The sequence below is a fragment of the Microtus ochrogaster genome, chromosome 16 (genome assembly GCF_000317375.1).
Source record: "Microtus ochrogaster isolate Prairie Vole_2 chromosome 16, MicOch1.0, whole genome shotgun sequence".
NCBI classification, from domain to species: domain Eukaryota; kingdom Metazoa; phylum Chordata; class Mammalia; order Rodentia; family Cricetidae; genus Microtus; species Microtus ochrogaster.
In genome coordinates, this window is record NC_022018.1 from 35751195 (window position 1) to 35776674 (window position 25480).

General features: G+C 44.8%; 1 protein-coding gene across 1 annotated transcript in view; it reads left to right on the forward strand.

Moving 5' to 3' along the window:
• Mboat1 (membrane bound O-acyltransferase domain containing 1) overlaps nt 1-25480 on the forward strand; it is a 100180-nt gene that overhangs the window by 28495 nt on the left and 46205 nt on the right. The gene's annotated exons all lie outside the window — the stretch shown is intronic.

Genomic DNA, 25480 nt, shown 5'->3' on the forward strand with positions numbered 1-25480 from the left:
AGAGAGAGAGAGAGAGAGAGAGAGAGAGAGAGAGAGAGGAGAGGAGAGGAGAGGAGAGGAGAGGAGAGGAGAGGGAGAAAATGCTGCCCTCTTGGAGGAAATTCATGTCCTATATAAAGAAGTGGAGGAACTCCTGCCAAGTGAGGACATATAGGAGGCACCTTCTAGAAGACACAAAGCCTGCTGGTGGCTTGACCTTGGACTGTGCAACCTCTGGAGCTGTTTCTGTTGTTTGTAATTTACCCAACTCAAGGTGATTTGTTCCACTAGCACAAAAGACCAAGATAGTTGTCAGGCACTTTATATGTTACTACTTCCACAGCTCTGGGGTCTTTATACTTCTAGTTAATCATTGCCATTGTTAATACTTCTTGTTATTGTTTTTTTTTTTTTTTTTGAGACAAGGTCTCTCTGTAGCCCTGCATGTCCTGTAACATGCTGTCTAAACCAGGCTAGCATCAAACTTGGAGAGATTTGCTTGCCTCTGCTTCTGCTGGCAGTAAAGGTGTGTGCCATCACGTTCAGCTTACACTTCTCTTTTACAGGTAAGGAGTCTGAGCCATTTGTTTTGAGCCATGGCCATCTGTGTATATGAGCACAGTGAATGAGGACTTAACCCTAGGCACTTCCGCCTGTCTAGCCTAGGTCATCTTGTGATATCTGTGCTACACATGCGATTCCGAACTGCCCTTGAAGAATTGTGTGTGTTGGCCTGTGCTCCTTAAATGCACTGCAGATGTGAGGTCGTCTCCAGCCATCTGAAGCATGAGAGCATAACCGTACACAGTTTTCCTCAGTGCTTGCTGTTGGTAACGCCGTGCTCTGGTCACTCTTCCATTGCTGTGATAAGACACCATGGCCGATACAAGAGTTTATTGGGGACTTACAGTTTCAGGGGGTGGGTGAACCTGCAGCTAGCAGGCGGGCATGGTGCTGGAGCATTAGCAGAGATTTATATCCCAACCCACAAGTAGGCAGAGAGATGGAGGAAGAGCGAGAAGGAGAGGGAGAGGGAGAGGAAGAGGGAGAGGGAGAGGGAGAGGGAGGGAGGGAGGGAGGGAGGGAGGGAGAGAGAGAGAGAGAGAGAGAGCGAAAACACTTAACTAACTGAGAGGCATTTTGACTTTCAGAATCTCAAAGTCCAGCCCCCATAACACAACTTCTTCAACAGGGCCACGCCTCCTAATCCTTCTCAAACAGTTGTACCAACTGGGCACAATTATTCAACTATATGAGCCTATGAGGGCCATTGTCCTCAAACCACCACACACTGTCTCCATTTTAAGCAGTTCTTTTGTCTTTGCATCTCCTTGCAGACAGGAGCTCTGGACATTGAGTGGGCTGGACCTCATGTGTGGACACTGAGGATGTCTCCTATTAGTGGCCCACAGTGTTCGTCCTCTAGAAGGTGGTGCCCAAGCTCCCGCCATTTTGTAATGGGCACGGCATGTACTGAATCCAGAGCTGGGTTCTGTGGGATCCTGACCTAATTCAAGAGATCTATGAGTACTGTTCTTTCTTTCACTCTAGAGTATACAAAAGAAGGAAACGGGCAGTGGAGATGGCTCCGATGGGAAAGCGCCAGCCGTTCAAGTTGAACACCTGAGTTCAGGTCCCCAGCTTTCATGGGTAAAGCTGGGTGCAGCAGTGTGTTTCTGTAATCCCAGCACTGAGTAAAGCAGAGATGGTTTTGATCCCTGGAGTTTGGTGACCAGCCAGACTAGTGGATTCGATGAACTCCAAGTTCAGTGTTAGCCATGATCTCAAAACATAAGGTAGAACATCATTGAGGAAGACACCAAATATTGACCTCTGGCCTCTGTATGCACACAAGCATGTATGCATGTCCACGTGTACACTCGTGTGTGCACAGAGATGATGAAAGGAGACTCATGAGAGAAAAGGGCAGCAGGAGAAAAATAGTATGAAATGGGGGCAGGGAGAAGGCGGCAGAAGGGAGCTGGTACTTGAAGGAGAAAGAAGAAATGTAGAAGGAGAAGAGAGGAAGGGCCTCACACTCAGCAGGCAGCATGGGTCATGATGTGGTTGTTCTCGTGTACCTGTGACGGTCCAGTCCCTCTGTGGGGCTATGCTTACCCAGCAGTGACTTGGGACTCTGTCTTATGGTGCTTGGGAGGCAGGTGTCCCCATAGCAATGGCCAGACTGGCCTCTGTCTTGGTTGGATTGTCTTTCATAACCTATCCCCAGTCTCTCAGAACCACCACGCCTGGAAGTACCCTCAGATGGGTAGGCTCCTTAAGCCACTGTGAAGGAGACAGACGAAGGCAGGCTCTCTTTTAACCCAACCTCAGCACCATCTGGCAGGGGTTGGTTAAGGCAATCATTCAATGGCATTTCTATTTTAATTACGTGTCTCATTAAAGTCAGTTTGGGCTACAGCCAACTGCTTTCTGGTCAGCTTGTTGTCTTTTTGTTCTCAATTTCTAAGTTCTAATTAAGCCTTTGTATACCTCCTCCAATTTAAAGCAGTTTGGAAGTTTCCTTAAGAGAAGCCAGTTACTAAATGAAAGTTTTAATCAAATTCACTTACGCATGGATAAATGATCTGTTTGAATTAGAGAGAAAAGAGCCCCCAGTAATTGGTATTTAAGTGGCAGAAGGAAGAGTTGGGGTCAGATTTAGAGGTCAGAAATTCTATTTCAAAGTCCAGCAGTTCCAGTGACACCAAGGGCAGTGTTGACGGGTCTTGAGCTTAGTTAACAGAACATTGCAGCTGCTGTCGCTGGAAGGGTCAGAAAACAGGATGAGGCAGCCTGAGCTGGGGTATTTACTGGATGAACCGCTGGAGAGTTTTGAGAGTGTACTTGGGAGGGGGGTACTCTTAGGAGGAAGGGGAGCGACCGGGAGGACCTGGCAAACTGTGGGCTGGAAAAGAAAGGGAGTGACATTGGAGAATTATGAAACCGGTGTGTGGTAAGGGCAGGGTAAGTGAGGGTAGTTGGAGGAAGGGGTCTTTGACTAAGTTGGAGGAGATAAAGCTGTCTCGGAGTTGCTGTCAAGAGCCCATGTGAGTTTATACTTTCTGGATGATGTTACCAGCCAAACAGGGGAAGACAGTCTGAACTAGTGACGTTCCTGATGCTGTGACAAAAATGCCCTACAGAACCAGCTTAAGGAGACAATGAAGGAAGGGATTTTTTAAAAAAATTTGGCTCATAATTTAAAAGGATACAGTCACTGTGTGTGTGGGTCTGTGTGTCACTGTGTGTGTGTCTATGTGTGTGTCTCTGTGTCTGTGTGTGTGTGGGTCTGTGTGTGTGTCTCTGTGTCTGTGTGTGTATGGGATCTGTGTGTCTCTGTGTGTGTGTGTCTGTGGGGGATCTGTGTATGTGTGTCTGTGTGTGTATGGGGGTTTGTGTGTGTGTGTGTGTGTGTGTGTGTGTCTGTGTGTATGTGGGGGTCTGTATGTGTTTGTAGGGGGTCTGTGTTTGTTTCTGTGTATGTGTTTGTGTACATGTGTCTCTGTGTGTATGTATGTGTATATGTCTGTGTACATGTGTCTGTGTGTATGTCTCTGTGTGTGTCTGTATGTGTGTGTGCGTCTGCGTGGTGGAGGTAGATGGGACTGTAACGCTGAGACTCCTCACATCCTGGTGGGTCAGGAAGTAGAGAGAGGCAAGCCAGCATTCAGCATGCATTTTTCATTTCCCCTTTTTTTTGTAGACTGGGACCCATGGGAGGCTGTGGCCCACATTCAGGGTGAATCTTCACTCTTCAGTTAATCCCTTCTGGATAAGTTCCCATAGACACACCCCAAAGTGTGCCTCATTAATGCCCTACATTATTATTAGTTCAACCAAGCTGGCAGTCAAAATAAACCATCACATGATCTATTGATGGAGATGTTTAATGTCCCAGACTGGATGTCACGGTAAAATTAGCATATGTAAATTGTAGCAGTCATCAAAAGGAGATAAAGGTTGGGGACTTTCCTCTCCCTCACGTCTTGTATGAAAATTCCTGTTTTATTTATCTTTCTGCTGGGAATTCCTGCATGCTAAATACTTATGGTCTGTTCATGACTGATGAGAAGATCTTTGGTGAGATGACCGTGCTTCTCCACAGAGTGTGTCTACAGTATACCTGATTGTATACCAATTGTCTCATAGAGTTTTTATACAATATATCTGATAGTATACTGATTGTCTCATAGAGTGTGCCTATATCTGGTTGTATACCAGTTGTCTCAGAGAGTGTGCATACAGTTACATCTGATTGTATACCGATTGTCTCATAGAGTGTGCATATAGTATACATCTGATAGTATACTGATTGTCTCATAGAGTGTGCAGACAGTATACATCTGATAGTATATTGATTGTCTCACCAATGACAACATTATGTGTAGTGAATCAGCTCATCATTTTCTGTGAGAATGGCCACAAACCAACTCTCCCAGTATAAGTCACTTTATCACAGCCAAAATATTAAACCAATTTATAGGAAGGTTTTAGTCCAATAGGAACATTATAGATCAGTCATCTGAGGTACAGATTTTCCTGTTCAGAGTGTTTTGGCCCCGAAGGTTAAGATGAGGGAGGCATGCACTCAGTCTTTATCATCTTTGATAACCAGTACAGTTTACACAGGGAGCATTACTGCACCTGGGTGTGCTGCAATAAGTATCTCTGTGCATAGCATCTCCATTAACGGCTGTCCGATGCCATTCATACTAGAGGTTGACAGAGACTGTGCTTATATCTGTCACAGAGCTAGTTAGTGGCTGTTATGGGGCTAGGGAAACAGTGTCCTCACTGTAACACATCAGGTGTGCTTGGAAGGACCATCATGTTTAAGGTAGTAGCAACTCTTAAAAAAAAGATTTATTTATTTTATGTGTATGTGCTGGAGTGTAATATATGTGCCCTGTGTGTGTGCAGGTGTCTGTGGAGGCCAGAAGAAGGTATCCGGTCTCCTGGAACTGGAGTAAGAGGGAATTGAGAGCTGCCTAGTATTGGTGTTGGGAAGGGACATGCTCCTTCCCCGAGCAGCATGTGTCCTTAACTGCTGAGCCATCTGTCCAGAACCCAATAGCAGCTCTTGATTTTAACGTGTCTATTTCCCATGATCCTCTGGACTGGTGTGTTCCTAAGTCAGTAGCCATTTGAAAAGGATTGTGTCGATGGGTCTGCATTTTACTTAGTAGCTCTAACAGGTCTAACTTCTGCCCAGAAGGAAGTGGTGACCTGGGGCAGGGGGCAGGTCACATCCCAATCAAAATTGTAAGGACTTCTGCGCGTCCTGCTTCCCTGTATACAAGTGTCCCCCTGCCCAACCGCACCAACCCTCCTTATAGAATTTGCATTCCTGGGAACTGACAAGTAGCAGCAGGTAGCCCCTTCTGATTAGAGTGTGGGAGGATCCAGTTCCAAAGTGAAAGAGAAAGAGAAGAACCACCATAGGAGACAGGAAGTTTCATGATGGCTTAGAAGAGTTCTGGAGGCGTGGGTACCACTTGCTGAAATAGTGTCCCGCCATGTAACCTTTGAACTCAAGATGTATCCAGGGATGTCCTCATACACACCATCCTCCTGCCTCAGACTCTCAAGTGCCCGGATTATAGATAGGCACCATGGCACTTGGTGAGACTAGCCTTCATGTCACTTCAGAACATCCAAGCGTTGTTTAGATAGCTGCAGGGTGTCGCTCAGGTGATGCTCGGTTCTGCCAGCAGGACTTGGTGGAACTGGCATAGAGGTAAACAGATAAGGGAAGCCCTTAGGGATGAGGAGGCCACAGCTTGAGATTTGGGGAAAGGAGCAGAAATGAGAAAAGAAAAGGCGTTAGACAGAGCTGGCTCCTTGGGGACTGTCTCCAACAAGCCTGCCAGATTCTAGGAGACAGCAGGATACCCCGGGCTCTTGGTGTGTCTCGCTCCTTTTCTTGGTGGGGTTTAAAAATAGTCCTCTTTGTTATCACAGCCATCACCAGGTAGATCAGAGGCCTTTTGTTTGCTGCCCAAAAAACAGGAACAGATGAAACTTCCTGAAGATCAAAGACCAGATTGTTGGTAGAAAATGACTAATATTGGCCTAGTTTTCACCGCTGAGCTTCCACCCGAGGAAGGTCCTTGTTACTGCGTCCTCCTGGGTTATGGGAGTAGCTAGTCATTCTTGATGGGTCAGTTAGACTGTTAAGGAACATGGAGTTTCTTCTCTGTGTGGAGTAGCTTTTTAAGAGGTCAAGTTCTGCTTATAATCATAACTGTAATTATGAAGTAGAATAAAAAGGAAATGAATAGTTCCTGTCATCCTCTCCCCGGAGTCGTGTAAGGGGCCTGTTTAAAGCAAAACCTTTAAGGGGCTGGTGGGTGGGATGGCTCAGCAGGAAAAGGTGCCTGACAGCAAACCTGACAACCCTCTGACCTCTCCACATGCACCATGTCAGTACATGTACACACACACCCGTAATAAAAATAAAAAAGACTCAGGTTAAAACAGCTCATTTTGAAATAAAATAACAACTTCTTCATCAACAGAGTCCTAGAGGCCGCTGATAGGACTATCACTTATTTTATGTATCTTAATGTGCTAAGACCTTATTTCTACTGAACATGGAAGGGTGTGTGTTCAGTGTGTCCATTCTATAGATACAGGTTGGAAGGAAGGGGTGAGTAGCAGATGACCATCCAGGTCGGGCCCAGATTCTGCGCCCATTGCCATTGTTTATTCTGAATCAGAGACAAAAGCAGGTACATGAGCCTTCATAGCCAGGCTTTCAGTAGCTCCTGCAGACGACCGTGAAGTTGCCCCAGGGCTACACGACACATTGCAATTACCGTTTCCAGCAGATGGTGTGGTGCCTTTGGTTTCCCTTCAAGACAAAGCTGCAGATTTGTTTTGAGAACCTAAGCTCCAGTACTGTACCTGGGAAGCAATGTCTGTGCTAACGGTGATTTGCTTTCTTGAATGTGGTTCGCATTATTTTCATACTTGTTTATTTGTGTGCACCTGTGTGTGCGTGTGCGTGCGCGAGCATGCGTGTGCATGTGTACGCTATGTTGTGCAGGTTGAATTCAGAGGGTGATTTCCTTTTTTCCTCTATGTGTGCTCTTAGGACTGAACTCCTGTCACCAGGTTTGGCAGCAAGGCACCGGTACCTACTCAACTGCCTCTGTTTATTTGACCTGGTCACAGCATGTTCACCTCGGATAGGGCTAAGATGATGGGGCAAAGAAATGACTGCACCCATGTACAGCACGGGGAACCAGTGGGTTTGTTGGGATTGCCAACAGGAGCATGGGTGACTCACAGGGAGCTGCATCATTGAAAAGGTCACCTGTGTGGGTGACAGCTCACAAAAGCTGCATGCCTGGAGCTTCCTTCCTCGTTCCCTATATCCCAGGCAGTTCTGACAGGAAGTCGTCTTTCTCCAGCAATGGTTCATGGCGTTCGTAGCCATGGGATGGAGTCTTGGGATCCTGTAACTTTTTTGGGGTTTCCCAAATCTCACTAGCTTTCTGATTTCTGAGTCGGATGAGCCCCCATCCTCCCTCTAGCAGGAAGCGCTTCAGTTGGGAGGAAATGGCTGCTCAGTGGAGCTCCTCCTGTTGTACCTGGAGTGTGTTCCAGCTTTATCTAGAGTTTTTACTGTTTTCCTTGTTCTGTCAATGTTCGGCTCTCATCTGAGCTTTACAACTGTCTTGAGAAGATGGATTGTTCCCACATCCTTTCTACAGCTCTACTATTTATTTATTCTCCTTCCCAAACATTTATATCTCTCCATCCTCCAGTCTTTAAACTCTGTATTCTGAAATATCTGCCCGTGTGGCCCAACTCTACAGACAGTTCTCAGATTTTAAAAAGCTGTCTGATTTCTGCTCTCCCTCTTCTTCAGTCAAACAAATTCAAACTTTCTTTTGTGTGCACGGTTTATAAGCAGTCAAGTTTATTTTGACTCAGTTTCAGGTATTTTTTTTTCCCCCAGCGTGAGTAATTCATCATTTCTGATGGAAGATTCTATTAGATTGTGGCATCTTTTAAAACCCTTTTAACCTATGATTGATTATTTTATGAGAGTTTGAGATTTAAATCCTAGATTTACTATCAGAGGTCCCCCCACATTTATGGATGTAGAAGTCTAGAAATACCATTTGGTATAGTGAATGAGGACTCATGCTTCTCCAGGAAAGTTAGACAACCTCATGTATTTAACCACCTCTGTGTTTTATTTAGTGTAGTCTATTATGTTGAAACATACATAATTTACTGCATATAGTTTACTTACTATGAAATATACCATTGCTATTAAACATACTATTAATTACTAAGTATACTCATGATACATATTATATATGCATGTAGTTATTTTTTTTTTAATTTTTTTTGGTTTTTTGAGACAGGGTTTCTCTGTAGCTTTGGTGCCTGTCCCGGAACTAGCTCTTGTAGACCAGGCTGGCCTCGAACTCCCAGAGATCTGCCTGCCTCTGCCTCCAGAGTGCTGGGATTAAAGGCGTGCGCCACCATCGCCCGGCTTGCATGCAGTTATTTTATATTTTCTCATTTACTGGCTTCTCACTGAAATACTTGTTGGAATTTTCTTACAGCAAAATTTAGGCATATAAGGGCCTTGGTAGCAACAGATTTGGAAAAGCGAAATGTTTTACTTTGTTTGTATTTTATGTGTATGAATTTTTGCCTGTGTATATGTCTGTCCACTGTGTGTGTGTGTGTGTAGTACCTGCAGAGACCAGATGAGGGCATCAGATACTCTGGAACTATTGTTACAGACAGCTGGGAGCTGCCTCCCATGTTGGTGCTAGGAATGGAACCTGAGTCTTCTGTAAGAGCAGCAAGTGCTTTTAACAGTCAAGCCTCTTCCCATCCATTCTGGTTAATTTTGTAAACAAGACTTTATAGGTGGCAAGGCTGCAGGCCCTCCATTGGTTTGGTAAATATAGTGTGAATTTGTTAAGTATAGTGTGAGAAATTTTAACCTCCCTGAGAGTTGGCTTTGGTAGCACTTTTAACTCCAGTACCTGTAGTAACTTCTCTTCAATTTTCCTTCCTTAAAGTTGTAAAAATGTTTCCTACTGTCAGTGAAGCTCCTTGGTTGGATTAGGAGGATTATTATAATGCTTCCCATTCAAGTGGAGAGTGAGGATTGGATCTGGACACAATGTCTTTGATAATGAACAAGTGTCACCTGACAAAGGTTTTTTGAGTATCTCAACCAGGCTTCATTAGTTTGACATTATCCTTCCAGATTATAAGGCCCTGAGTCCCCAGGTCTTGACTCTGTCCCCCTTCTTTGAAAACTCCCCCTGACATGCTTCCCACCTCTGGCTTCTGACTGCAACCTTCATTCATCCTTTTCTTCATTTGTGCATGAACAGTATTGAGATCCTAATGGAGATGGTAGGTACTGCGGATGTTGTTAGGTGGCTGTTTCTTTGGAATGGAAGCATCCAGGCTTGGAGGGAAGAGAGAATTCAAAAAATAGGAAACTTACAAAAACATATAAGACCCCAAAAGTTCATGAAAGTTACAAAATTTCCAGTGCTCTTTCCGAAGGTCACAAAAGTCACAAACAATTGCTAGTCAGAGTAGTCTTTCTGGTGGAGCTGCCTGCAAGTTGGGAAGGGAGCTAGGGCTGTAACTTTTGTGAATTTTTGTTCCCTGACTCAGGGTAAGCTTTTGGGGATGCAGTGGCTTGAGAATCAGGCATGCTTCATTGAGCAACCCCTGGTCCATACGTCTGCAAACCATCCTAGCAAACTCATTAAGTTTCCAATCTAGATATGAGGAGAACTGTTCCTCTGGGTGGTATTGCTGTTTCATGAAGAATGAGTAGATTTCGCCAGTGTCTGCTCAGAATAAAAACCTGTGACAGCTACCCAGAAGAAACATGGCCTCCACCTTCTGGAAGGGTTTTGCTTAAGTAAAGAGATCACTACAGAAGAGTGTGAGAAGAATGTTCCTGTGGACACGGAGGGCGCTACCCCAGCAATGGCAGCATACTTGTTATCTTGGGACTGGGTGAGAGAGAGCTTCTAGCAGGAGGTGACTCTGAGTTGAGATCAGGACTGAGGAGGAGAAATGAACAAAGCCAGGGGCAGCAGTCAGTTGGGTGGCTGCTGGAGTTATCGTAGGTTACCCTTATGATATAAGAGTGGCTTGGTGGGAGGGAGGGAGGATAGGGAGGGAAGTGGATGGATTTAAAGTGGGCAGAGAGGCCTAATATACAGTGTGCAGAGACTGAGTCTGCTTAGGTGGGGAGAAGAGAGAGTGCAGTGGTTGTCTGGTGAGCTACTTAGGAGGACTGAATAAGCAGGGGGAAAGTGGTGAGCTGCTGTAGATGGAATGAAATTGATGACTGTGGTTTTTCTAAGTGAGGGTTTCAGTAGGACAGTAAGGTGTGCGTGTATATATATTTATATGTGTGTATATTATATATATATAATTTAGGAGAGACCTCTGGGTTGAGAAGATAATTTGAAAGTAACAACTGGGTTTTGGTGACATAGAAACAATTGCTCACCTTGCCTTTGTTTGTTTGTTTATTTATTTATTTGCTTATCATTCATTTATTTGTCTATTTATTGTTCTATTTATTTATTTGTCTATCATCTATCTGTCTATCTATCTATCTATCTATCTATCTATCTATCTATCTATCTATCTATCTATCTATCATCTATCTATCGTCTATCATCTATTTGTCTGCCTGTCTGTCTGTCTGTCTATTTTTGAGACAGGGTTTCTTTGTGTAGCCCTGTCAGTCCTGGACCTAACTCTGTAGACCAGTCTAGACGTCTCTGCCTCCCGAGTGCTGGGATTCAAGGCATGCGCCACGACCACCTGGGTCACCTTGCCCTTATAGTGTGGCAGAAGAAAAGCCTGGCCTGGCCTGGGCCTTGGGAGGCAGCATCCTCAATGTAGAGGAAATAGCAGTAACCAGAAAGGCAAGAGAAGAGGGGCAGGAAAACATGATTCCTGTGTCCAGAGGAGCAGAGTCATGTGGGAGAGCAAGCAACACTAAGAAGTCCCGGTGCTCACTGGGTTTAGTAGACGAGGAGAGTCTGGGCCTCCGCCAGAGCAGTGGGATGGTGTGAGTGAAGGGAGAAGGGTCAGTGATGGAGTCTGATTGTAGAAACGGAAATCCGCACTGAGTATGGTGGTCCAGGCCTGTAATCCCAGCATTTGGTAGGCTGAGGTAGGAGTTCTAGGCTAGCCTGTTCTACCAAGACCCTGTCCCAACAAAACAAACAAAACTTCAAAGAATTCCCTTTCTCCTGTGACTCCATAGAGAGCCGAGAAGGTTGAAAAACTAATGTACACTAAAGAAAAGCTTGCTTACTATTGAAAATAAAATGAACCTATAGTTGATCATTGTGCCTTTGCAACCAAGGAAGGGATGATTCGTAGGGGCATGCAGTTGCTTGGACTCCTGGTCCATGCTGATTTCCTTTTTAATTATACACAAATATTTTGGAGAAGGCGATGATGTAGTGAGAGCTCAGAATAGCGCAGCCCCTGGGGAATATACATAGTGACAGTATCCCCTTTTGACAGCTGCCCTCCTCCGTTCCTCAACGGCCACCAAGCCTTTAGGTCCTCCGTTTTTTGGAGATGTGACAGTTGTGCTGTATTCCAGCTAGCCCCATGAGAGCTCTGTTTTATGAAAACTAAATGGCAATGTGCTTTATTTTCAAATTAAACCAAATTAAAATTAATTTTGTTTTGAGACTTTTGGAAATTTCACAACATATTCTGAGATAATTGGTTTTGCCCCTGGGTATTGCATAAGACAGCAACTCTAGCTGTGCTTTTTTTTTCTTTGTCCCTAAAGGTCTCACTCAAGCTAAGATCCTCAATAGCAATTATTATTATTGTTGTTGTTGTTGTTGTTGTTATTACTGATGGTATGGCTTTGGAAAAACTTACTTCAGAATGGTTAAGTTTTATCTTGAGTTCACCAAGAAAAAGATTGTTCATAGTCATTTTTGTTTGCTTGTTTGTTTAGGAGACAACAAAGGTTATGGAGCAAAGGGGCCAATTGGGAGTTTTTCTTTTTCTTTATCTTATTTAACCTTCATTTTACCCACTGGGAACACTCTGGTGATAGTTATACTGACTGTCTAATTAGTGACAGGAAACAGCTAAACACTTGCAGAAAGAGAGAGGGAGAGAGAAAGAGAGAGAGATTTTTAATGAGATGACACTGTCCTGTTATATTATTGATGCTGATTGGACTAATTTTTAAAATTAACTTTTACATTTCCAATGTAATTATAAATACCTAAGAATTTAAAAATAAAGAGGCAATTAGAAATTGAGTTGTGAATGTGTGTCTTAAAAACACAATTATGAACCCAAATATCATTTGGAAAAGCTGATGGGCCAATTGCCTTTTCACTGTAGGAGTTTATTATTTGGTAGGCTGTTGTGATTTGGGGGAGATCTCTGCCTCCTGTCCATGATTTCTCACAAGGGTCATTCCAAGAAACTGGTGGCCTCGAATCAGAGCCTCTGAGCATCCTTCCTGCGTTCAGTGTCAGAAAACGGCTCAAAGGAGCAAACGAGAGGCTCGCTGTGATATCTGGCATGTGCTGCACAGCACATTTAATGCTGTGGATGCTGCGTGCACCGCCTGACATGCATTAGCTCCATTCCATGAGAGTAGCTACACTTCCCAGTTTTGTATATATTTTGTGTACTCACATTTGCTTATCTGTGCATGTGTGTTTATGTGTATAGATTCCTATTCTACGTGGGTCCTGGGAATTGGACTCAGTCCTTAGGTTTGGCAGCAGGCATCTTTACCTGCTGACACGCTTCCCTATACAGTCACTGTACAGAGATGTGGGCTGTATGATTTAGTTGAGGTTATCCTGGGGGACAAGGCGGTTTCTGTTTCACAAGGCCACTTTTCCATGTGTGCCATTGCTCTACTGTCTCCTGCTTTCTGCTGATCCAGGGGCTGTGTTCAGCACATCTGGGCCATGTTCCCCGTCTGCTGTGAATGCTTGAAGATGTTAGTCTAGTGACCGCAAAACTCCCTGGCTGGAGGCCAATCAGCCATGCGCATGTGCTCAACCACTACCCAGGAAATTGAAAGTAGTGCACCCAGGTTTCTCACCACCAGTTGATTGAAAACAACTGAGCAGATTGCTACATCAGATGCCAGCCCCCAGGGGTGGGGAGGAAACAGTCTTACATTCAACTAGAGGGAGTTGCAACTAAACCGAACTAGCAGGACTTAGAATCTTGAGTAACTACATCATTCAGTGGAGCCAGGGTTTTTTCTTACAGCCAAGGCTTCCCCAGTGAGTAAATTAGGTGTAGAGAAGTGTTCTGTATGGTGTTGTTTGTAACAACAAAAGCTGTAAGCAACTGAGAAACTGTAGGATGGTTGAGTGAATGATGTCATGTGCATAACATCCCGGACGACTGACACAGTATGCTTTACTTCTTCCTAGATACAGGACCAATTTGAAAATAAGACTCAAGCAACTAGCAGCAGAGCTAAAATACTGCTTTAATAATGATGGAATCACAATAGGTTTACCAACTCTTTAATGCTTCTTGTTCTTCTTCTTGTTCTTGTTCTTCTTCTTCCTCCTCCTCCTCCTCCTCCTCCTCCTCCTCCTTCTTGCTGGAGTATTGAGGATTGAGTTTAGGGCCGCATGCATGCTGGGCTGTAATTCTTAATTGAGTTCTATATCCAGCCCTGCCCCTTTCTTTGCTATTTATTTGAGGACAGTGTCTCTCCAGATTCCCCAGGCTGGCCTTGAACATAAGATCCCTTTGCTTCTCTGCAACCCCAGGGCCCACTGTACATTTTTACTCTTGAATGAAACCAACTTCCTGTCCTTCTAGCAGCAAGATCCTTGTGGTAAGATAATACGCAGAGAGCACCAGTGGAGAATGCCTTTGTGTAGATAGTCTAGTTCTCAAAGTGGAAGCCCTCAGGGGCTGGACTGAGCATGCTCAGTGCCTCCCTTTAACTTTTGTTAGTTTACCCATCCTTTACCTGGGGACTTTTTGGGAATTTTTAAGCGGATGGGAAGTGGAATGCATCTTCCTTGTTATGGTTTGGATCTTAAACATCCTCCAAAGGTCATGAGTTGGATTGGTTGTCAGCCATTGGCACTGTTGGGAGGTGCTGGAACATTCTGCAGGACTGGGAACTAGTCAACTGTTGGGGAGTATAGCCTTGAAGGGCAAATCTAGATTCTGGCCCTTCCTTTTTTCTCATTTTGCTTCCCAGCTTTCATTAGGTGAACAGACTCCTCCTTCCTTCATTTTCCACCACAATGATTTGCCCTGCTACAGGACCACAGCTATGCTGCCAGGTAGCCATGGAAATCTCTGAAACTCTGAGCCACGAACCTCTTTACTCCTTTAAGATGACCTATCCCAAGTATTTTGTTACAGCAACCGGAAGCTGACTACCATACCTTCCTGGGGGAAGAACTGGAAATGACAGGCTATCTGTAAAACCATAAGGAGTGAGGATTGCTCACTTGGTCCTCCTCCGCCCCGTACAGTGGAGTACCCAGGACCTTTAAAAAGTGAAAGGGAGCAGAAGGAGAAAGAGAACGAGAAAGGAACTCAGGACCGCGAGGGGTGCACCCACACACTGAGACAATGGGGATGTTCTACTGGGATCTCACCAAGGCCAGCTGGCCTGGGTCTGGAAAAGCCAGGGATAAAACTGGACTCTCTGAACATAGCGGACAATGAGGACTACTGAGAACTCAAGAACAATGGCAATGGGTTTCTGATCCTACTGCACATACTGGCTTTGTGGGAGCCTAGGCAGTTTGGATGCTCAACTTGCTAGACCTGGATGGAGGTGGGGGTTCCTTGGACTTCCCACAGGACAGGGAACCCTGATTGCTTTTCGGGCTGAGGGGGGGGGGACTTAATTGGGGGAGGAGGAGGGAAATGGGAGGCGGTGGCGGGGAAGAGACAGAAATCTTTAATAAATAAATAAATTAAAAAAAAAGAAAAACCAAAAGAAGTAAACAAGTGGAAGAGAAAAAAAAAGTGAAAGTGAACTCGAGAGCAGCAGATTTGGTGTCTTAGTTGCTTTGCTCATTGCTGTAGAAGAACGACTTGAGGAAGGGATGGGTACTCAGGCTCACAGTTCAGGCCATTCAGTCCAGCCTGGAGCCGAGGACATGACTGTGGAACCAGCTCTGGCTGTGAAGGCCAAAGACTGCTCGCTCCCATCATGGTGGGTCAGGAAACAGAGAAAGGGGGAACCCAGTGCTCAAATGACTTCCCCACTTTCTCTTTTCATTCAGTCTGGATCCCAGTCTGTGGCATGATGCCACGGATTCAGGACGGGTCTTTCCCTTTCGGCCAGTCTTCCTTGGAAACACCCTTACAGGCATACCCAGAGGAGCGCTTGATGAAAGCCCTAGGTATTTACTAATCCAATCAAGTTGACAGAATTAATCACCACCCTGAGAAAGATGCCCATCTTCGTAGCGGAGTGGAAAACCACATCACAGGGGAGACATTATACCATGACTATACGAAGCCAAAGGAGAAACCAATACCCATGAAGAGAAACTACCTTTTTATATTTGAATTAAATATAGAAAATGTATTAAGGCGTGTTCACTGATCTTGTAAGAAGGAAGGTAGATGGTGAGATCATCCCTTCATTTAGTTTTTTTCATCTTCTGTTGAAAATAGATTCCTATTATTTTATTTAAAGTGAGCATTTATTAATTTTATAATAAAATGAAATCAGTGAAAATTCACACGGCTTTGTCTGATGGGCTTCATTTAGGTGTGGTTTTACACGGGGCCTAGAAGAAGGAAGGGCGTGGCACCCCTGTTGTATGTTCCATTCAATCCTTGAACACGAGGTTTTAGTTTAGTTTGTCTGACTGGCCTTATAAGCTCCATTTGGGCCAGTTGTTTTTTTTGTGTCTGTATGTGTGTGTGTTTAGGCATGTGTATATGTGGTGTGTGTATATGTACATGTTTATGTGTGTGTGCCTCTGTGTGTGTCTGTCGAGGCTGGAGGTTAATATCGGATGTCTCCTGTGATGCCAGGCGCAGTTGCTGGAGATCCAAACGCAGTCGTTATACTTGTATGGCAAGCTCTTTATCAGCTGAGCCACCCCATGGCACCTCCCTATTTGCTCATTATTAAAATCTCAAATCGCATTATGATTTTATTAAGTGCAACCTAGAGATCCATATTTTAGATGAAGGTTAAAATATTTAAAGGCATCTTCAGACATCACAGCATTTAAAAAACCAAACCCTGGGCTAGAAAATACCCTAGATAGGTAAGAGTACTTGTATGCATGCATGAGGATTGAGAACCTAAGTTCAGATCCTCAGCCCCTATATAAAGAACCAGGCGTGGTCTTCTAAGCCTGCAACCCCAGTGCTGTTTTGAGGGACCGAGACAGGAAGATCCCTGTTTGTTTTAAGCCCTGTGTAAAACCTTGGGTCTATAATGTGCTAAGTCTTTCCTGTAGCCTTCTTCTAGTCCATGAAGCAGAGGAGGCACAGGAACAAGGCAGTGTTAACAAAGGGCTCTCTGGGTTTGTCAGCCAGCACATAGGGACGCCATGTTGAAAACGTGTCAGTGATGTCATAGTTCCCATTAGCCAGGTAGGAAAAGCAGATCTAGCTGTCAGGAGATTTCCGTCTGTAGAGAGTGTGGCCATGTCTCCACGTCCCTCTGGGGACCACTTGAGGGGTTTGGATCAGATAAATATGTCTGATATGTTTTTGTAATGCCTTTAATTACTGTAGCACTGAACTAAATACTCATATTCCCCTTATCTGCTACTTAGCAGTATGGTGAGTAGAAGCAGGGCTCAGCTCATCTGCCTGTTGTAAGCACCTGAGGATCTTTTACAACAGAAAGGCCTCGCATGCCTTTAATCCCAGCACTCGGGAGGCAGAGGCAGGCGGATCTCTGTGAGTTCGAGACCAGCCTGGTCTACAGAGCTAGTTCCAGGACAGGCTCCAAAACCACAGAGAAACCCTGTCTCGAAAAACCAAAAAAAAAAAAAAAACCAACAGAAAGGCCTCTTCTCCTTCATTGTGGTTTAAGGTGAGGCCTCAGTCCCAGTGAATCTTACTTAATCTTTTCAATTTTGTTTTGGAAGGAAACAAGAATTTCTGTTGTATGATGTGTGTGTGTGTGTGTTCCTGCATGGATTTGGAGGAGGTCGGAGGACAATTTGCTGGACTTGGTTCTCACTGTCTAGCACATGGGTCCCGGGAACTGAACTCAGATCATCAGGCTTGGCGGTAAGCATATTTACCTGATGAGGTCGTCTCTAGCTCAAACTTCAGTCCTTTTCAGTTTTGTTTTGGGAGGAATTTTCTTTTAATTTTAAATTAAATTTTTCTTTTGTAAACATTCCTTTGATTCTAATGGACAATTGATAATCGTTCTCTCCTGGTGGTCTGGGTAGTTAGTTACAGTTTGTAGTTCAGCTAACTCATATGGAGTTTTACAGTTCAGGGACTGCTAGCATGTTATACTTCATGCCCCTTATAGTCCTATGGATAGGTGTTATTTTCTCATATAACCAAGAACATGCTTTACTGGATTAAATCTACTTTACTTTTGTTATCCAACCAGACAAAGAGAAGTTGATGACAACCTCCACCTGAGTCATGTGGAAAATTTCAGATTTCATAAGAATATATAATACATATAAACATACACATTTGTGCAATATATGTATATTTTGTGTTAATACATACATAATATTTATATTTTAATTAGCCGTATAGACGTTATATAAATATATATGGCCTCTATGCGAAATGCACACATACCTCCTAGGGTAAGGATGTTTTTCTCTATGTAGGTCTTGATACATTCAAGCTTACAACATCATCCACAAATGCTCCACGTTCTCTTCCAGGACTCTTCAGCATCCCTTGCCCGCTTCAGGCACCCATAGTTCTTTGCTAAAACCCTATTCTTACATAGGTCCCTCTGAATCCTCACTCGGTTATATTTCCACCTTTATCCACGGCTGTGGAGAGCCACGGAAAGGCTTGCTGGACCCGAGTCAGGAAGCTATATTTGGATCCAAAATGTCTCCCAAACATTCATGCGTTACGGTGTGAGGCCTAATTGGATAAAGCTGAGTTGCTGGGGCTATGCTCTTGAAGGGGATGTTGGAACCTCTGCCACTTCCTGTCTGTATCTTGGACCTTATGAGGTGGGCAAGCCTCCTCTACCACATGCCCCGCCCCTGCCATGAATCACCTTGTGCCTGAATCACCAAGGCTCACTATCCCCTGGACTGAAAATGGGAGGCAAACAATACCTTTCTTCTTTTTCAATGGCTTCTCCCAGGTATGCCTAATAGCCACAGGGAACAGATTTCACACAGGACACCTGAATTCCTGTCCCATCTCTGAGGCTCAACGCTCTGTGACCTGGAACACTTATTGGGCTCGTTTCTTCATCTAGAGAATGAGATGTTGGAACTGGGTGTGAAGGTTGGGTTAAATGAGCCATTGGCGGGCCCAGGAGCCAGTTTCCTGAGCTGTTGTTCTTTATGACTAGGTTTCCCATAGCCCAGGCTGGCCTCACACTTGCTTTTTACCTGAGGAGAACAGTGAACGTCCAGTCCCTTCCCTCTACCTCCTCAGTGTTGGGATCACTGGCGTGTAGCGTCACACCTGCAGTCCCAGGGACTAACTTAGGGCTCTGAGAATGCGAGGCAGGTATTGCATCAAATGAGCCTCATTCTCAGCTTAGAGCTCCAGAATTCAGCCCCAGTATTGCCACTGACTTTCTGGTGTGTGAACTTTTGATAAATTTCTTAATCCTTTTGTCATGTAATTAATTTCTTTGACTCCTACCTACTTAAGAGTATCCTCAGAGTTGTGGAGATGAAAGGACTTGGACAGAAAGAGGGCTCGGGCAAGTTCTGGCCATGTGCTTGGTACCATACGTGCTAGCTACACCATCATTATTATTGGTTTTTTTTTTTGTGCTGGCTAACAGTTGCAGTGAATTTTTTTTTTTCAAGAGGAGGTGGGTGAGAGCATGTGTGAAGATAGAGTGTTCCAGATCCTGCATGGTCTTGAAGTCTCTTCCTTCTTCCCCGTTTACTGAGCCAAGGATTATAGGGTAGATGTACCCTTGCCATGTCTAAGGAGACACCACAATCATTTGCCTCCCCCCCTCCCCAAATAGCGCCGGCCTTTTTAGAATGTTCATTCTGAGTCGTAACTAATACAAGGCTGCATGGTATTTTCAGGACAGGGCCAGCCAGAAGTCTTCCTGTGCAAGTTGAACTATCAACAAGTATGTGTGGATTGTTTCTCTGGGAATTAAGAGGGCTAAGTCTCATCTTACTCAGAACTGCTGATGTAGGCTTGGTATGTGAGAATACAAACTCCGGGGATCCGGAGAGTTTCACTCAAAGAACAATCATTGGCAAGGACTTTTACCCCTTGTAGTATTGCTTTGAATGCCTCCTGGACAGTGCTGGCCATGAGGATCCCCAGTTTAACTCAGAGTGCTTCCACAAAGTGGAATGTTTTAAGGGATTGGTAGTTTAGTTTTCTTGGAAGTTGCTGACACTCTTTGCGATGACTAAATGATCTGAATCGCTTTGAATGACAACTGACAATTGTTGAGCCCCTGACACACAGCACGTTTCAGTAAATGCTGATTGCCAGTGTGGGAAGATGGCTCAGTAGGTAAGTGGCTTGCCGCATCAGCATGGAGAGCTGGGTTTCATCATCCAGAACCCATGTAAGAACTCCACCTGTGAGCGGGGCTCGTCTCAGTGCTGAGGGCTGAGACAGGTGGATCCATCCGCAGGGACCACTGGCCAACCAACTTAGCCAAACTGGTGAGTTCCAGGGTCAGTGGGAGACCCTGTCTGGCAAGATAAGGAGGGAGTGACAGAGGAAGATCCTGCATGGCTACCAGTGATGCACACACATATGAATACACACGTCTTTTAAAAAGTGCTTTTTGTTACTGTTCTCAAGCTGGTGTGTTTGAAGCAAAGGCCAAAGAACAGTGGACCTTTTCAACATATGCAAACCTAGAATGAACTGTCATTTCACAAGGGTGTTTGTATCCAAACAGGGCCAGCACCTGGGTGGTCCTGTTGGCAGTCATTTTGGTGGAGCCTCTAGATAGCTGGCTCCAGGTTTTGATGAGGCCCACAGCATTCTCTGAAGCCTTGGCTTTGGGTTCGACCCACTCTACCTTCTGGGATAAGAACAGGGATGTCTACTTCGGCTCTTGGATTTTGGAGTGAGGGTTTTTATTGGGCAATGTTACAAGTGAAGTCCCCTAGTGTCTTAGAATGTGGCCACGTTTGGAGATGGTCTTTAAGGAGGTGCTGATGAGAGTGGCCCCTATGGAGTCTAGTATAGTTGGTGTCCTTATATAGGGTGGCCCATATGGAATCTAGTATAGTTGATAGTTGGTGTCCTTATATGGAATCTTAAGACAGTGACACACAGAGAGGCGGTGTGAGGACACAGGGCGAGACAGTCAGTAAAGCTAAGGGGGAGGCACCAGAGGAGCCGATCGTGCTCATATCTTGCGCTCAGCCTTCCAACTTCCAGAATCAGATGCTAAGTCTCTGTTGTTTAAGACACTTGGTTTGTGGTCACATTGTTATGGAAGTGCGCTATAGGCAGATGGCAATTTCTCCTAGTGGTAGTGCTTCTTGGGAGGATGCTAGGAACTGAGATTTAGTCCTACAGAACCATGAGTGACCTCCGTAGAGCTGTGACCTCAGCCATTGCATTCCATGGTATTCCTCATTGTCTCCCTGTGTCTTGGGAAGCAGGCTACCACATAAGACTATCAGAATCATTAGTGTGAAATTTGTCATTGTCCTCCGTCCATTGTAAGTACTCAATAAAAGACACTTATGTTCAGGATGAGAGGAGCTATCAATGGAAAGTTTGCTAGGTTGCAAAATTATGCACATCGATTATCCATCTTTAATAACATTTGCTTATCCCCAGGCTGGGGAGAAGAATGGGCTTATTGCAGATTTCAAAACACGTCTTGCTGACATTCCAAGGCACCAGGAATAAGAATCTCTTTGAAAGTGAAAAGTAGCTGAAGGGTGTGGAACAGACTCTTTTTGTTCTGTGAAACAGAAGACAGAAGGGAATCGCAGTTTGAGTTCCCCTTCTGTTTTTCTTTGCTGGTTGTTGGGAGTGCAAGGCAGGATAGGACTGTTTGTCTTTAAGCCAGGGATCTTTCAATCACGTTGGTTTAGTCTTGGTGCGCATAAAGCGGTGCCACCAAGGAGACCCTTCCAGGCCTGCCCTCTCGCCTGCCCCTCCTTGGCACACTGCTGGTACGATGCTGGAGGAGGGGGCAATCATTTCGGACTGTTGATATTTGCTATCTGTTAAGAACAGTGTGCTTGCCTCTCTCCAATTAGGAGGAAGGCAATATTTTTAGGTCCTGACACAGTTTGTTTTTAGTTGGAAGCTGTGAAGGTCACGAGAAATCCCCAAACAGCAGCTTTCTGGTAGGTAGAGTGTGAGAGAAGCAGAGGTCATTTATGAGCCACGTTTGGAAAGCTCAGCACACCCTGGGAGGGTGGGATAAGAATACATACTTTGGGGGGGGAATGTTTGATTGCCTCTAAGTGACTCCGAAATCTTGTCAAGGCTGTGGAAATTGAGCTTCGGCTGGATCTGAGTCATGCCAGCTTAGCTTGGGTTTGGGAATCTGATCAACAAAACAGCTGCCCTCGACTTCATCATTGTACAGTGGGGTTCACACAATGCTGTAATTGTGGGCACAGAGCTGTTGGACTTCAAGAATGACCCTGCAGCCTCCGGCATGCCGCAGCACTGGGAAAAGAAATACCCTGCCAGTGACCAGTGTTCCTTGTAAATGTGGAGGATTTAATAAAACAGTATCATGATGCATGCCCGCATGTTTTTTATCTGTGCTTCCTCTAAGAGGTGAAGTTTAATCTTTGGAGGTTTGGCATATGTTGGATGCTTTTCACGAAGACAAGTTTTTACAATGAAAAGGAAAAAAAAAAACCCTACTTATCTCCTTTCCAATCTCCTTTCTGGAAACTTCCTTGACTTTCAAGTTTGTCTCTGCTGTAAGTTTATAAAACTCAGCTTAGGAGCTGGAAGCCCAGGGAATGAATGATTGGGTTCAGGGCCACCATATTGCCTCTTCATACAGGAAAAAATGATGAAGGTGACTTGGGTACCATGTGAATGTTGGGTGGGAGAGAGACTGGGTACAGAGCAAGCAGGGGGAGGGTTGGGGATGTCAGTTGGAAATAGCTCTTCAAGAGTTGGTGAATTCATCCTGTGCTCAACTGCACATGTTAAGTTGGGGACTGTAGACTACTAGAGAGTGCATGCATTGTTTCAAGCGCCCATATGTATTAGCTTCTTTAGTCCAAAGACGACCCTAGGTGATGGAGCAGGGGGCTGATCAGACACTAAGGGTGATCAGGAGGGGTGGGGTGTGGCTCTTACTAACACTAGGTATGGATCTAGAAGATTCAGGAACCCCACTGAAGCTTGGGCAGTAAGGAATCTTTGTCAGTTCAGACAATCTTTTACAATAATCACTTTTAGGCTGTGTCCTTTTTGTTTTGTTTTTTTGTAACTTGGGTTTGAGATAAGGTCTCGCTCTGTAGCTTGGCTGAAATGAAGAATAGTGCATAACCTAGCCTGGATTCACAGTTGTCATAATCCTCCTGCCTCTACCTTCCAAATGCTGGGATTCTAAGTATACACATTATGCCTGGCTAGGCTGAGTGGTTGATTCTTTAGCTCATTGAAAGCTTTTCCTGTCAAGCACCATCTCAGAGTGGATTGTGCTGGGGTAAAGAGGGGCACAAACGCGTGTAACTGGATCCTGTTCATAAAGTGCCTGACTCAGTAGGTCTGGGGTAGCAGAGAAGGTGCCTTTCTAACTGGTTTCCAGGCAGTGCTATTGCTACTGCCCTGAGGGCTATGCTCCAGAATAATACTACTGTATTCTCTGAGTTATTCCTCTCATGTAAAAGCGCTCCACGGTTCCTGGCCAAACAGAAAGGATAGAGCAAATTCCTCTGTGGGCACTCTCCTGAGTAAATACGCCCTACTGTGGGCACTCTCCTGAGTAATTATACCCTACTGTGGGCACCCTCTTGAGTAAAGACGCCCTACTGTGGGCACTCTCCTGAGTAAATACACCCTACTCTGGGTACTTCCTGAGTAAATATGCCCTACTGTGGGCATTCTCCTGAGTAAGTATGCCCTACTGTGGGTACTTCCTGAGTAAATATGCCCTACTGTGGGCATTCTCCTGAGTAAGTATGCCCTACTGTGGGTACTTCCTGAGTAAATACTCCCTACTGTGGGCACTCTCCTGAGTAAACATGCCTTACTGTGGGCACTCTCCTGAGTAAACATGCCCTACTGTGGGCACCCTCCTGAGTAAATACACCCTACTGTGGGCACTCTCCTGAGTAAATACGCCCTACTGTGGGCACTCTCCTGAATAAGTATACCCTACTGTGGGCACCCTCTTGAGTAAAGACGCCCTACTGTGGGCACTCTCCTGAGTAAATGCGCCCTACTCTGGGTACTTCCTGAGTAAATATACCCTACTGTGGGTACTTCCTGAGTAAATACGCCCTACTGTGGGCATTCTCCTGAGTAAACATGCCCTACTGTGGGCACTCTCCTGAGTAAATACTCCCTACTGTGGGCACCCTCCTGAGTAAATACACCCTACTGTGGTTGTAGACTGGTCACTGGGCTGAGAGGAAGCAATGTGTGATAAACACACACATATACACACTTAACTTTTAATTTTTTTTTTTTAGACAAAAATTTTGCTGTGTACTCTGAGGCTGCCCTTGAACTAGCAATCCTTCTGCCTCAGCCTCCCCTCTGCTGGGATTACAAGAGTGGTCTACTACCCCAGCGTCTCACTCTATTTTGTGTGCATGCTTGCCAGTTGTTCCTTTAGCCTAGATAAAAGATAGGATCAAAGCTTGCACAGTAGGCTCCTAAGTCCTCTTCTCTGGGCCTTCTCAGGTAAGGATGGAGTCCAAGGGAACAGGTGTGTTTGGGTGTCTGGTGAGACACAACCTTTTACACACAGAGGAAACAGTGCAGTCATCATCAAAGACAGAACGGAGCTTTCTGAAAGTGCTAGTTTCTATGAGGGATCTAAAGTACTACTGTTTTCCATTGAGAAAACAGAGTGAGCGTGAGTGCAGCTGATGCCCCCTTCTTCCCTCTCCCCTCCCTCTCATCCTCCCCCTCCCTCTCTTCCTCCCTCTCCCTCTTCTCTCCCTCTCCTTCCCCCTCTCTCTCCCTCCCACTCTCCCAGTAAAGAGCTAATGAATTTCAGTAACAGCTGCCCCACATTGAGTCTTGGAGAAGTGATGATGAAATCTTGTGGTTTTATTCATGTTTAAATGTCTTAAATCTTTTTTTAAAAAATTTACTGCTTTCTACAAATGCCTTGATCTGATTTTCATCCTCAATACTTTGAAGGGTTTACATTACTTTTCCAGCTTTTGATGATGGTTGGACTCCTCAACATGTTTCAAGTTAGATTACCCTTAAGTTTAAAATGCAAAGATACATGTTTGTTCGTTTTCAAAAATTAGCAGATCTTTCCCATAGATATTGAGGAATATTTTTTCTCCCTCCCTACTTCCCTGTCTTCCTTCCCTGGTTTGCATATATAGCCCAGGGTGTCCTTGAACTCAGATATGCAACCAGAGATGATGACCTTGAACCCCTCATCTTCCTGCCTTGGCCTTCCCTCGACATACTTCCTCCAGTGAGGCTCCACCTACTAGCAATACAACAACCTTCAAAAAACAGCATCACCAACTGTGGACTCTGATGTGGGATGTTCTTCTGTAAATGTGTTGTTTTTATTGATTAATGAATAAAGCTGTTTCAGCCAATGGCTTTATAGAGTAAAGCCAGGTGGGAAATCCGAACAGAGATATACAGAAAGAGTAGGCAGACTCAGAGAGATGCCATGTAGCTACTGAAGGAGACGCCAGATCCTTACCAGTAAGCCACAGCCTTGTGCAGATACATAGATTAATAGAAATGGGTTAATTCAAGATGTAAGAGCTAGCTAGAAGTATGCGTGAGTCACTGGCTGGGCAGTGTTGTAATTAACAAAGTTTCTGTGTGGATATTTGGGTCTGAGCAGTCGGGAAATGAGAAAGCAGTCTCCTACTACAGTAGTTCCAACACATCAGCCTGTGGGGTGTATTGCATTTAAATCACACACAAGGGTGAGTCAGACAATATACTCTTCCTTTTAGGGAAGTGCTGAAAGTCAGGAAAGGAAACCCAGTCAACAGACTTCCTGTCTTAGAGCAGCAGTTCTCAGTCTATGGGTCATGAACCCTTTGGGGTCATATATCAGATATCCTGCATATCAGATATTTACATTATGATTCACAACATCAACAAAATTACAGTTTCAAAGTAGCAATGAAAAGAATTTTTTTTTTTTTTT